This window comes from Geospiza fortis, unplaced genomic scaffold, assembly GCF_000277835.1.
Source record: "Geospiza fortis unplaced genomic scaffold, GeoFor_1.0 scaffold92, whole genome shotgun sequence".
NCBI lineage: Eukaryota > Metazoa > Chordata > Aves > Passeriformes > Thraupidae > Geospiza > Geospiza fortis.
In genome coordinates this window covers 841,016-855,235 of record NW_005054389.1, presented here as the reverse complement: position 1 = coordinate 855,235, position 14,220 = coordinate 841,016, and the positions used below count along the sequence as shown (strand labels likewise).

At 39.9% G+C, this 14,220-nt stretch overlaps 1 protein-coding gene across 1 annotated transcript in view; it reads right to left on the bottom strand.

The window, feature by feature from the left end:
- The window catches only part of JMJD1C (jumonji domain containing 1C), a 108,305-nt gene extending 97,486 nt beyond the window's left edge, over nt 1-10,819 (bottom strand). The window contains exon 1 of the mRNA XM_031060727.1: nt 10,661-10,819. The gene's annotated coding sequence lies outside the window, so the exon portion shown is untranslated. The remainder of the gene's footprint in view (nt 1-10,660) is intronic.
- Nucleotides 10,820-14,220: the final 3,401 nt, after the last annotated feature.

The following is a 14,220-nucleotide window of genomic DNA, read 5'->3' as shown; positions in this document are numbered from 1 at the left end:
GAACTTCCTGATTTGGCCAGCAGCTGGAAGGATGTTAATCCAAGGGTACAAGAAAGGAAGTGGTAAAACAATATGCTCCCAGCCCTGGCCTCTGCATGTGCACAACAAATGGATTTTGAACCCACAGCATATAAATAAAACCTGTAAGGACAGGAGTGAGGACAGGACAGGAAAATGGCTCAGCAAAAGAAACCAACCTGTGTCTTCAGCAGCCTTCTCCTCTATCCTTCTCTCCCATCTATACCCCCTCACAACTCCAGGTGATCTGTGATTAGGCAGTAACTACATCTTCATTGTCATCATGAGTGGTGTGACCTGCAGCCAACCAAGATTTCCATTCCTTCTGCCCAGCTGGGGCAAATGCAGAGCCAGCAAATCACCAAGAAAGGCTTCAGAAACACTGATCATATGCATGCCCACATACACGGTGCAACATGAAGGGCAGAAAGTAACGTGTTCCCATACAAAAATGCACCTGGAAAGGACTGGCAAGTACTTCAGGAGGCTGCTCTTGTGACAGTGAAGGCAGGAATAGAGGGCATAGGGAGTTTACTACTTCAGGGTTTGTTTTCCAAAGAAATGCACATGATGGTCACTTTGCTACAAAATGAAGTTAGCAGAAAGTTTAAGATGCTAAAAGTACAAAATACAGATTCCACTCAGCTATACTCCTCATGCAAGTTAAATACCTCAAGCTGACAGTCTGTTCCTGAACTTTCTTATGCTCAGTTTTCTCCTTAGCAGTTAAGATAAATTTAAAAAGCAAACATAGTAAAACATCAAATTGTTGCTAGAACAACTTCAGCAGTGTTTGAGGTTGCTATGGAAATGTGACTTTTCCTGTCCTCAAGAAACTGCCATGTATGAAAGATTGCTCATGATAAATTTATCATGGACAGCCCATTTATAATGCTTTAGCACCTATGACTTTTTTCTCCATATACTTGATTTAGCCTGTTTTAGTGGAACTGAAGCCTGCAACATCTGCCAGCCAAAGAAATTTCTGTTAATGGCAGGTAACTACCAACATCTCATTTCAAAATCTTTTTCAAATGCAGAGCCCTGAGAATGACAAAATGAAACAAAAAAAAAAAAAATCAGAAGTGATCAATACAAGTACAGACAATGCATAATAGAAATAAACAATAGCACTTCATTCTCACATTTATGTCTGCTTAGTTCACAAGTGCTTAGTGTAAACTAAAAGAATAATTTCTGTAATGGAGAGGACAGAGATTCTGGATCTAACTGAGGTGGGTTTAAGCCCCAGTGCCAAAAAGGTAAAGGTAGCAGCATGGCCCTTTCAGCATTACTGAGAGACCTAAGCAGCAACAGTTGCCTTGTTTGTATGTCCAATAACCAAAATTCTGGGGGAGTTGAAGGATATGCTTTCTTAGGAATACCAAAAAAGCCTTCTTCATTTGAAAAATACAGAACTTTTACCCCCAGCTAGGATAACACAATGTCTGGTCCTGACTGCAACATTTTTTACTTTATTGAGACATGAATTTCACCTGAAGCTCCCATGTCTCAGCTGTATGAGACTGGGAGAATCAGGAATGCACCAGGCCCTGTGTATGCACACGGTCCTGTAACCTGCTGAGGTACCTTGTACAGAAAAAGTCCTTCCCATTCTGGGTGGGCTTTCCACACTGCTATATGTAAGTTGGATTTTGCAACTTCATACTACACATTATGGTATTCACTGTTAAGCATAGAAGAGACTGCTGGAATTCTGGGAAAGAAGAACACGAAGCTCATAAAATACTAATTATGCTTTCCATAACTTATCTTCCTCAAGTAAGCATGATGTGAGCAGTGCTTTAGTATTGCACAGCTGACAAGTTATTAATGCACAGAAACAGCAGTGGAGATTTGAAGAGTGGGTGGCTTTCAAAATTAGCTGCTAAATGAATTTGACAGGTGTAAAGCCCAGCTGCTCCTCCTGCCATCACAAAAGAAACACTGAGCAGTATCTGGGGATGGAGGTCTTTGGCACAGCTCTCCATCTGGACAGCCACTCTTGGGATGGAGGACAAGTACCAGGCTAACATCTCTCTCACTGTACAGCCTCTCAACAGGTATAGTTCAGAAGATTGGCTTTTTTAAATGTTTTTAACATATAGAGACAAATATTCTGCTTGTGTGTATATCTCTATAAACACGATCTATAAATACACACACATATATATAATTATAGATTTTATAGATATAGATATTATAGATTTATAATATAATTCATCATTTATATAAACAGCAACAAGTAAGACGGAGTGATGAATCTGATGGAGATACTGAGTCATCTTCCAAAGTTTGAGCTCTGGAAGCTGAATTTCCACAATACTGTACTGAAATAACCACTTGCATCCAGCCCATATCCTAATCATTGTGATATCTCCAAAGTAGAGCTGATCTTTCTAATTCACTGAAAAAGTGCAGATGATCTAGACAGCTACAAAGCAATTTGTTTTCTTCAGCACAAGTGAAAATTTTGTTCTCATAAATGTTGTTAAAAAAAAAAAGAAATCAAATACTTAAGACTTTCAAGTGAATTCCAGGGAACCCAGCATACCTTGTGGCTCTTCTACACAAAGAAGCTGTGCAGTAGATCAAGACTGAAGCCAAAGTGTGAACACAGTTCACACACACAGACACTAACTGCAGTCTAGCTGACTGGGCTAGCAGCAGGAGTATAACCATATCCCAAACCAGTCCAGGTTTTAGTTATAAATATCAATATGCAAGCAGCCACCCTGCACTGAGCTCCCTGCAGCTGTGGCTTCAACTGCTCTGCTTCAAGTGCTGAGCTTGAATATGGAACCTCAAGATGTTTTATATCTGTCTTTTACAGAAAGACATGTAAATCATCAGCAGCATTTCACTGCTATCTGACTTTGGAACAGGTGCAAGACACAGAGGCACACTCAACTGGGAGCATTGCTGACTTACAGCTGGAGGATGCTAAACACTGTCTAAGGTTTTTCACCTGGCACAACCCTTGGAGAACAGGAAGTGCTTTACTAGCAGGAAAGAGCCTGAGGTACAAAGACATCTAGAATGCTGTGACATACTAAAGCAGATTTCTCTAAATGAGCTGCCAAAATCGCAGCTCCCAGGCCAGTATGTTCTATGTGAGTTGTGGTTACTGCTGAAGTCTTGAAAATACTCCACTTTGTTTGAAATTCTGTAACTTCTATAAAAATGAAATTAACATTAAGAACTATTCTTAGCACAGCACTTAACTACCAAAAATTATTTCATTTATTTTATATACGTAAACATGCTTTTGCAAAACTAAATCCTTTCACACACAAAAAAAGCATCACCATTGCTTAAAAGTGCAAGTTTAACAAGAAAGTAAAAAGGAAGGCTGCCATTAGCCAACATCTTCAGAGAAAAAACTTTGGAACAACCAATGCAGTAGTGGAAAGTGCACAGAAAGTACCAGGGCCACGGAGAAAACAGCACTGCAGTGAGGCTTTCCAGCCCATCACTCACTTCCAGAGTGGGAAGCCACAGGGCAATCCCATATTTTGTAACAAATCATCTGGGGAGGCAGATTCCCGTTTATTGCTCTTCATTTGGGGCATGTCCTGGGAAGGTAAAGGCCTCTCCCTAGAAGGCTGCATGGAGAGCAGAGACTCCCAGTAAGCAGCAGCTCAAAAGGAGCAGGTGCCAAAGTACACAGGCGGGATGTGGCACTGCCTGAGACATTTATGTTCTGTGGGAATATTACAGTAATGTACTCTCCAACAAAGTAATCTTTGAACCATCTCCAAGTGCTGTTTCTGCATGTTACTCTCTTTCACAATGCAGCAAAAATCGGGTCATTTATGCTCTGCTGAGTCAGTTACTTAAATTTTCTCTTCCCCAAGCTCTAAAGTTTTCCAAGAAGCTGACAGCTTCCAATCATTTTCTCCTCTACTGCATACATTTTATCTTTACCCCATATCACCAAGGGATACAAGCACTAGAATTTTGATGCAGGGAAAGGAGTACCTCAAAAACCACTATTAGTTTTTGATTGTTTTCCCTGGAAGCTACAGCACTTCTTCTCCTCACATTTGAAATATCCTCCAAGTTTGTACTTAGTTTTAGGACTCAGAAGACCAAGTCTTCTCTCTGCCTTACTTTCCATAGACACAGTAGTCCTCTGTGAATTAATTTCTTTTTACTGCTGGAGTATTTTGAGTGTCCACTGAGGATTTAATCATAGTATCTGGCAGTGTATACCTCTCTTTTCCACTGTGCAGAGAGAACAGGCTGCAATGAAGTAACTGAATATACAGAGGGAACATCAGCAAGACCTATAGAAGCTCCTGCTTTTGGCAGGGATCAATCTGAGCAATGGGATCAACATATAAAAGAGAAACTCACTCAGAAATGCTAAAATTAGAACATGAAGACAAAGAAGAAGACAAATCCTTGACAGAGTGAAAAAGTGGTAGTGTGCCACAGTATAAACAGAAATGAGCAAGGAACCTGTTCTACTTTCCATTATGTGCCAAAGATAAAGAATTTGATTTGTCTCAAGAACATCTGGAAGCCCTGTAGAAGCTTGTTGTACAAATTGTACACTTTCTTCTTTAATCCTGACACAAATCCAATAAACTGGCACTTCAAAAATATTTGCTTGATAATCCAGCACAATCAAGCCAGCTGAAGCAGAATGCAGTCAAGCCAAGGGATTCTGCAGCTGGGACAGAGGGAGGAGGGAAAAGGCTACATAAGGTCAGAGGACAAGTCTTCTCTTCCATGTACCCAGGAATGCTTCCCCTCACATATTTACCACCAAGAGCACTAATGTGCAGTCAGCACATGAACATATTGGGCTCATTCACATCACACGAACATATTGGGCCCATTCACATCTAACCAGAACAAACACATCCACTGCCACCAAAACAAACCTCATCTCATTTTCTGCTGAAGATGACCTCCTCATTAGCATGACAGTCGGACTGAAGGCCCACAGCCCCACGTGTGCCACTGGCACTGGCCATTGTAAATCAGCTCCATATTCTCACAATGGAAAAGGGTTCATCACTGCTAGTGAAGAGTCCCTCTTTGTCCCTGTTTTTGCTATAAGTCTGGCTAAAGCTCTATATTCTTGCAGAGCCCTGCACAGAATCCCAGCAAAGACTGTTCTCAAGCCACTGGTTTAACAATTATTTCACTTGATCCAAGAGAGACAGACTAACAGGCATGCTCCTTTTTTTTACTGGAGCAGGGGGGAGGTTGATTTGTTCTTCCAGCCTCCCTACCTTAGGAGATATGCATATTCAGGATCTCCTCATGAAAATGTATTTTAGCTTTTATCTATATATTCCTCAGAAACACAGAATTGCAGGAGAACCAGTTCTTCCTGTATACCAGCATGAAACTGGGAGTGATAGTTACTGCAGACCTTTGTATTAGTTGGGACCAAAGGGCAAATCTCTTGGTCTGACAAGGCAAGTACTGTAAAGCTAATGAAGCATCATCCTCATATTCAGAGCAACAAACTACCAGGGTTTCTTCTGATTTATTACATATGGATTCATACTGAATTCACAAGGAGCACTGGTTGGTTTACAGGTATAAAAAAAAGCAACACATGCTTCACAAAACAAGGCATACCCAGAGGAACACATGAAACACTGACTCATCCCAGGCACCCAGCTCTGCCGTGCCAGCTAAAAGTACCATTCCCCAGTCCTGTTTTTCATCACACTATACTGAGCCAAACTGTTTCCTCCTTTGACATCTACCCTGCACAAGACCACCAGTTTCTTCCAAAATGAAAAGGCCAAAATAAGATACTTTTCCTTTTCTGTTCTGTAACATGCTCTTCCTTTCTTGTTGCAGAAGTTTCTCATGTGTGTTCTCATTCAATGCATTCACTTTCCTCTATATTCAATTCCAAACCTTTTCTTTTGAACCTCTTGTGTTCTTCTAGATCCTTTACCTGAAAGTACAGATTTGCCATAACCTATCAACCTTAAACTCACTTAATCATAACTGCATTTTCCATTATTCTTCTTTCAAGGTGATGGAACATACTTCCTAAAATGCCTCTGAAATGTCTTTCTTTCATTCCTATCCACAGACCTTCAATAATAAATTTTTGGTTCGGCATATCATTCATGTTGCCAAAACCCTCTTCCCAAACACAATTAAGAAAAAGACACTCAGCCCACACCTTCTTGTACTTAAAACATGTGCATTTGATACTGTGAAAAAATGTGAAATGCTATCTATATTTCTACCATAGTGCCCTCTGCTAGTAAGTGTGTGACCTTAAAACTTTTCCTGCACATTATTCTATTATTCTCTAAAATGTCTCTAGCTGCTTCTCTCCTTTGTCATCTCATTTTCTCCCTCCACGCTTTATTTCTAGATATTTTAATGTGCAATTAGAGAGGCAGTAATTAAATTCAAACTGACAGCTCACAGAAGCATTCTGTTCAGTCCACATTAAAACCTTGGCTCCAATTTGTCACCCTGCCCACACACGTACTTCCATCTCCCCTCTTGGCTGCTGAGGGGATACCACCATACTCCTAGAGCTTCAGACTGAATTATATCAAATGCATGATTTTATCACTGATCTCTAACATCACAGTACCCAAACCATTTCTACATGGGAAAACTAAATTACCCTCCCTAAAATACAACTATTCTTTGTCTATCTACAGGTTAAATAATATTATTCAGCATGTCAATTGCTACAGAGTTATTTCTGAGAAATTGAAAATCCAATTCTGCCTCATTTTTGAAGTACTGGTGATTCCTCTAACCCATCACTTGGAGCCTATCACTCCTGTTTTTTCTATCTTTGTGACATGCACCCTCCTTATTTACCAACCCCAAATGATGCCTTCAATTTCAACACCTTATCTTGGCTACTTTTTTAGATCCCTTAATGTGAAAAGGCACACCTCTGATTTCCACTTGTCTACTTTTTTTCAGAATCCATACTTTCACTTTTTCCTTTGCTAACACTTTGGCCAAGAAATGTTCTCCTGCACTGACATCTGTAAAGCATCTCTATTACTTTAAGGTTAAAAAGCACTGTTTACCAAACATCCTTTTCCCCGCTATCCAGGCTACATATACATTGACATTGCTTATCACTATTGCCATTTCTTTGGGCTGCAAGGTGATTTCTAATTACACCAGCTAGGCAGCCAAGTCCTCCAGTGCTCCCAGGAAGAAAAATCATTTGATTAGAGCATGCACAACCTGAGGCACTGCTGTTCCCCTCTCCTTTCCAGCCCTGCACAGTGGCAGAGGTATCCACTCTAAGCCATCACAATCAAGATTGTTACTGGCAACAGGGCTGCAGGGTCATTTACAGCCAACTCCTCATCTGAGGCAGGAATTTCACTTAAATACAATCTCATCATCAGAGAAACTGAATTCAGGCAATAGTCTTCCCCTCTCCTGTTGCCGAGTTTCTAAACAAGGAGAAAGAGACAGTGCTTCCCATCTCCCCCTTTCTCAGCCTGACTACAGAGCCTAAAACCTTAAAGCGTCATTACACAAGGTCAGTGGATGCTGTGCTTTCAGGAATAGCTACACCTCAGGCACTTGGGCATTTGAAAAAAGCAACATTTGTAAACAACTTGCATTCTAGAAATTTCATCTATAAAGTGGAGATTACATCATATCACACAACTGAGTGATGAAAGCAATCAGTAACTGAAGTACTCAGACATTAGACTGGTAACTACCTGTTGTATTGCATCTAGCTGTCCCCTCCCATACCTGGTTCGGTGGGCTGTCCCATGGGTGGTCTCTCCCCATTGCCATCCCATTGGCTACGGTCCTCTTTCCCCGCCCCCTCTCCCCTGGACAAAACCCCATAGCAGGTGGTCTAGGGTCTCTTGCTTCACCTGGGTGGCTGCACCATCTCACGTCCTGTCTCAAGCTAATAAACGGATACCTACACCCACGTGCAGGAAGAGCGCTCTTTGTCTTTTGTCCTTCGTCTATGCTGGTTCCGTGCTGGGCTTGGATTCGTGCTGGCCGGATTGGATTCATATAAGCCCAGAAACCCACGGAACGCAGCAGGTGGCTCCCAACGTGTTTGTCACCCACGACGACCACGAAGAACCCACAAAAAAAGCCCCACAGCAACTGCAGACCTTGTCCTCTGATCAGGCTTGAATACCATACAGTAAATACAGGGTACATTATCAAAGAAGAGAAGGTGATAAGAGCCATCAAAATAAACAAGCAGTTTTCATTCACTCCACTGAAGGCAAAGACCCTAGAGAAATACTACATAAAATTTTCTAAAATATTGCTTTGCTGCATTTACATTAGCATTCAAAATAAAGCTGTACCAAAACCTCTTATTTTGGTATGATTTTGTTTCAATATTGTTCATATGGATGGGAATGCTTGACACTTTTCCTTTAAAGGCTACATCAAGACTCAGCTTTTTCAAAACAGGCGAATTACCATATCCACACGTAGGATTTTACATAAAAGTGCAAATATTCCTACTGCTGTTTGACAAATCAATTTTTAACCACTTTTTTCATGTTTTCTTATTTTTAGTGAGTCTTATTTTGGAAAATAAACAAAACCCAAAAAACCCCTCACAACCAAAACACACCACACAAACCTTCACGGAGCTCACCCACTCCAATCCACTGCAGTGTTTTGATAGTCTGGTGACAAACCCAGAAGTTCCACGGCAGTTTGAGCACCCGCACTGCTCCCCAAGCCATGGTGTGCTCAGAGTTGCTATTGATACACAGCAATACCTTGGGAGGTCTCTGTGGAGAGAATCTGCTCTAACTACAGCTAATATCCTGTATCTGCACTTTCCCTCAAATATGTTTTTTCTGGAATGGATGACTAGAGGGTTTGACTCAGGAAACAATTGCTAGAATATCTGTATGCAGGCCAAGTATAAATGAGAGAATTTCTGAGAATTTCTCATCCTTAACATCTGAAAACTGTGACCTGAAGCTATTTGAGCCTCACTTCAGCCTATACTATTTCAATTTTTAACTGTAAAAGCAGGAGGCAAATCTTTTGAAAATCTTCCTTCTCATACCTACCAGCTGCCTCAAGAATATAAACATTTAAAACAATTACAGAATTTGTAAGATAGAGATGGAAGAAAAAAAGGTTTTGCCTTTTGCTGGACCAGCACAAGTTTGATACAAGTGTCTGCTAGGAGAAAGGTTCAACCAGAACTTTCACACATTAGCAAATACATACTTTCAACTCGGGGACAGGATCAACAGCCAGACTAGAATACTTTATAGAAATACACCCCCTCTAAACCCAAGAAGGATCTCTATCCTAGAGGGTGAGATGAAAAGCGTGTAAAATAGCAGAGTAGTTAGACACTAAGCTAAGTTTTTAACAGAGTTTAAAAGACCCATCTTAATCAAGGAGTGATGGATGGCTTCAAAGAGCAAATAACACTGCTCCCTAAAACTAAGAATTCTTGCTCAAGGATATACTAACTTGCCTGTACAAGCAAATACGTGACTCAGCCTGTACATCCAGAAAGTTTCCTTGCTTTACTCAAGTACATTAGCACAAGCATCCAAGCTGAGTAGGAGTATTAACTGAAGAGGAGTAAGGCAATCCAAAATCATCTATGACTTTTTTGACCAGACTGCTTCATGACCACCAGCATGACTGCTCCCACCCCAGCTTCAGAAACATTATCCCACGATAGCATTCCAAGAAATCCATGAGGTGGTGTTCAGAGACAATAATATGAACAGTATATTGAAAGAAACAGATACAGCAAAAGCCAGAGGGGGGAAAAAATCACCTAAATTCATTATGACTGTAAATATCTACAAAAAAAAAAAGAGTGAAGTTACAGATATTAAGCTTATTATCAAATCTATCTAAGACTTCCCTTGATCATTTCCACAAATTTGTTGGAGCCCCTTTCACCCACAAGTCTGTGAGGAATCTTCCCCAACTGTGTACAAAGCAAAACCATCCAATAGAGTAGGTTCCCAAAATCTCACATCTATTTGGCACTTCAGAAAAGACTTTGCTAGCACTAGGAGTTTCTTTGGAGAAAAAAGGCACACATGTTTATTGCTTTTTAGATTATCTCATCAGATATATCTAAAGGCATGTCACAAATGCACACAGCCTCCTAGCAGTTATCTCAACAGCTTTAAATGCTTGGGCACCAATCCAGAAAGAATAGAGTCACAAGTATCACCTCATAAACCAGGCAAACAATTACCACTCACTTGATTAATCCTTTCTCATCTTTCTGAACTCTGACCTGAATTTCAGATACCTCCTTTCTGGAAACTGAGGGTATCACAAGCTTAAGGGTTTATTTTTCACCTGAATTTCAATCCTCCCCAGAGCAGTAAGATGTGTTACTGGTAAGTTTATATTTGTAGGATGCTTTGACTATGTAAAGTGACATTAATCCTGTTATGTCACTCAGACACCACTTTTGCAGTGCTTTAGGTTGATTCAAAAAGGAAGATGAGTGACTATTATCACATCACTCCAACACCAACATGCTTTACCAGTTTTTTCTTAGCCTTTTCTTACCCTTCTCCCCCTCCATGCTCACCACTTCCCATCACCACTGGAGTAACCTAGACAGTTTCTTAAGGACAGAATTAAAGAGAATTAAATGCTTTATAAATGCAATTGTAAAGTATCTTACCAATGCAGGCCATTGAATTTGTTTGATTTTTGATCCCTGAGTCTGGCTTGGGTCCTTTCTTTTTGCCCAGACCAGCTGGTACTCCACCAAGAAGGCTGCAAAATCTTCATAAACTTTAACCCATTCTCTCTTTTCCCATTCAAGGTCATCAAATTCCACATACACCTGGGGAAATTGAAGAAAGGAAAGGACATACATTATTGCCTATACACAGCATGTGTTCATCTACATGCACTTTCCAATGTATACATTAAAAAATTTAATGCAAGATCTTTTTTATTACCCATTTTAATACTATGGTTTTGAAATTATGTATTCAGTTCCTACACCACAGAAGACAGTTTTCTTGGCAGTGCATTTGTGGTGAAGAGAAGAGAGTTACTAAAGCATTACCACTAACATTGGGTGTCTTATCACATGAACAAAAAGCATTACATTAAGTATTTAATAGTAGCATTCAAGTAATACATACAGCTATCTACATAATCACTAAGTTTTATGAATACTTCTTCTTTTCAGTTCAAATACATGTCATGTAATACAAATCAACTAACCAATGATATGGTTTTAAGGGAAAAAGAAAAGAGAATTGGAACAGCACCAGAAAGGACATCCTGAGCCTGGCTACTACAAGCAAGTCCAGCACACAGCAGCTCACAGAAGCAGCTCCATTTCCTCCTGCAATTTGGCTCAAAAACCAAACCAAACAAGAAACAATGCCACCACATTTTGTTTCCAGCTAGGTCAATGTGGAACCAGTTTGTATCTATTCGATCTTGTGCTATCCCAATATAGAACAGCTGTACCTTCTCCCCTCGGCTGCATTCACTAAACCACTAAGTTAAATACACCACACCTTTTGTCTCTTTTTGTGCAAATCAGAGGGATCTCAAAGCTATCCAAAAGCTATCTGCATAACTCTGCTAAATGCATTGCATTTCAAAATTACAGAATTAATTTTAAAATTAAAAATAACTCGAAGTAGTAAGTTGTTCTCTTTTCCCAATTATGAGAAATTTCATAAGAAAAAGCAGCTGGTAAAACACAAAAAATGGAGAAGAAGGGAAGATGCTTTCCTACCCTTCTGAACTTCAGCCTCAGCCACACCCAAGGCAATTTCTGAAACTGGAGTTTCTTCCTCTATCTGCTTCTGAGAACTAAAAATCACTGTCACAGAAATATTCTTCTCTTTTAGATCTGGTTAATTTTAGGCCTACAACATACTTTCTTGTCTAGACTTTCTGTCTCACACTATCAAACGTGTACTACACAGTGTTCCTCCTCATCTTGTCCTTCTCCCTTCTGAGTACACAACTTCAATTTTCACCAAGCCACTTCTCACTCCTCTACCCAAGTTCATCATCCCAGTTTTCCCCCACAGATACTTTTCACCCATATTACTCCCACTTCATTGCCATACACTTTCCTTTTCCCTTTCTTCTTTAAAGCATCAGACCAAGAAAATCCTCTCACCTCCACTGTTCCTTACTACAGCAATTGCCTCTTTTTCTAACAAACCAAGTATAAAACAGCAGCAAAAACTGTTATCACCAAAAAAACCCACTTCCTAATAATTTCATTTCTAGAGACTAATTCTAAAATAAGTAATAAAGTTGCAGAATATTCATTTCTTAATCAAAAGAGTTAAGAGGAACAGTTAACAGAGTAAAACTGTAAAACACTGGCAGGAAAGCCCATCATATCCCAAATCATTCTAGCAGCATTCATAATCTTGTATTTGCAGCTATATTGAAGCCTTCTGGAGAACCATTTATTTGTAAAATTTGTCATTTGATCAATTCTAAAGACAGCCTTCAGTGGCAGTACAGTTAAAAATCATTCTCTAAAATTCACCCTCCTCCTGCAAATTTCACTCAATTATTTCAGACTGATCAAATAATTTTGTTTTAGTATCCGGAAAGACACTTCACCTGAGTAGTCTGTAGCAAGGTGTTAAGAGGTTAAGTACCAGACCTCACACAGCAGCAGATTAAAAAAAAAATAGGAGGCAAGGGGAATCAAATGAATAAATATTTTTGAAAAACACAGATAAGTCTAAAGCAGAGTTAGCAGTTTAGAAACAGCCACACTAAAACATACTGTATCTTCTGGCCACTGGCCAAAACTTGTGGATAGCTGTGATACAATCTAGTGTTTGTGTGCAAGTTTTGCACCCCAAATAAACCAAAATTCAGTACAGCGACAGTGGGAGTTACTGCTGAGCTATCTGCAGAGGCTCCTGGCACCATATAATTAGATCTTCAAAGGAGCAGTTCCAAGAAAAGTGGAGAATGGAGCATGGCACAGAGCCAGTCTGCCATGGCTCAGGGCACCATATTCTGCCTCTAGTTCCACACACACAATCCTTGGGAATCACTTCTGCCAGCTTCCACCACTTTCAGGTTTCCATGCCAAGCCTATTAACTATCTGCTGGCTTTTTAAAGTTGATTTTTGAAAAGCAGAAGCAAGAGAGACAAAATGAAGCGCCCAGTCATTGCCCATTCTCTGTTTGGCTGGGAAATTAATTTTTCTAAGGCAACAGTAAAGGCTCTGAAGAATAGAGGCTTCCCCTTTCTGTGCACGCTGACCTCCCACACAGAGACCAGCACTATCTCAAACAGCACAGTTTATGAAGGGGAGTAAAAAGGGAAAAGGATGAGGAAAGGAAGCAATCCAGCAACCTACGCCAACAAAATAAAAAATAGAGCCAAAGTTAGACCCTCTAAGGAGTGCAAAGCCTAAAAATATTTCATCTTTTTTGCTCCACTGACAGAACACTATACAGCAAGAAACTCTATGACATTTGCCTCCCTAAGAATGAATGTTGATTTTGAGATTTTTCAGCCAAATTTTGCTTCATTGCCTTGTCAGCTATTTGTGGATAGATATTATATGTTTGTGTTCCCAGAGTAGCTGAAGCCTTCTCACCACGTATGCATTCTCTTTAATAAAAAGGAGAAATTCCCACTGGGATGATATTATATTTATAATTGGCACTAATGTGCTAATTTTGTAACTCACTGCTATCTTCCAACAGGAAGCAGCATAAGCTTTAGCATGCTTTTCCAAGTACAGCAAGACAACAAATTTATTTCCAATGGAGTCAGCCAAGCAATTGCAACAAAATATTGTTATTTCAAAGCCCAAACACAACAACCATGGTGAAATCCTCTACATGCAGAACTGTAATTGAGAGTTTTCCAGTCATTTCTGCTCCAAATAAATATTCCTGACCAAATAAATTTTGAAACCCTTTAGAACTATCACAAAAGCAATGCTGACTTCCAAAAAATTTGACTTAAAATGTTAAAAAGCATAGTCCATGCACCATCCACTTTCTTAAAACTACTTGAGTGCCTTGCTATCCAAGTCCTGTTGGCCCTCCTAAGGGAAGAGAGTACAGTTTCCCCTTTATCACCTAATGATTGTTAGCAAAACGTTTATTTCTGGGAAGAAAAAAATTCAGACAACCTCTCTGAAGATGTTTTCAATAGGGCCAAGAAAACACTACTTTATACAATATTAAAGAGTCTTTCATCAACACCAGTTTGGCTGCTGA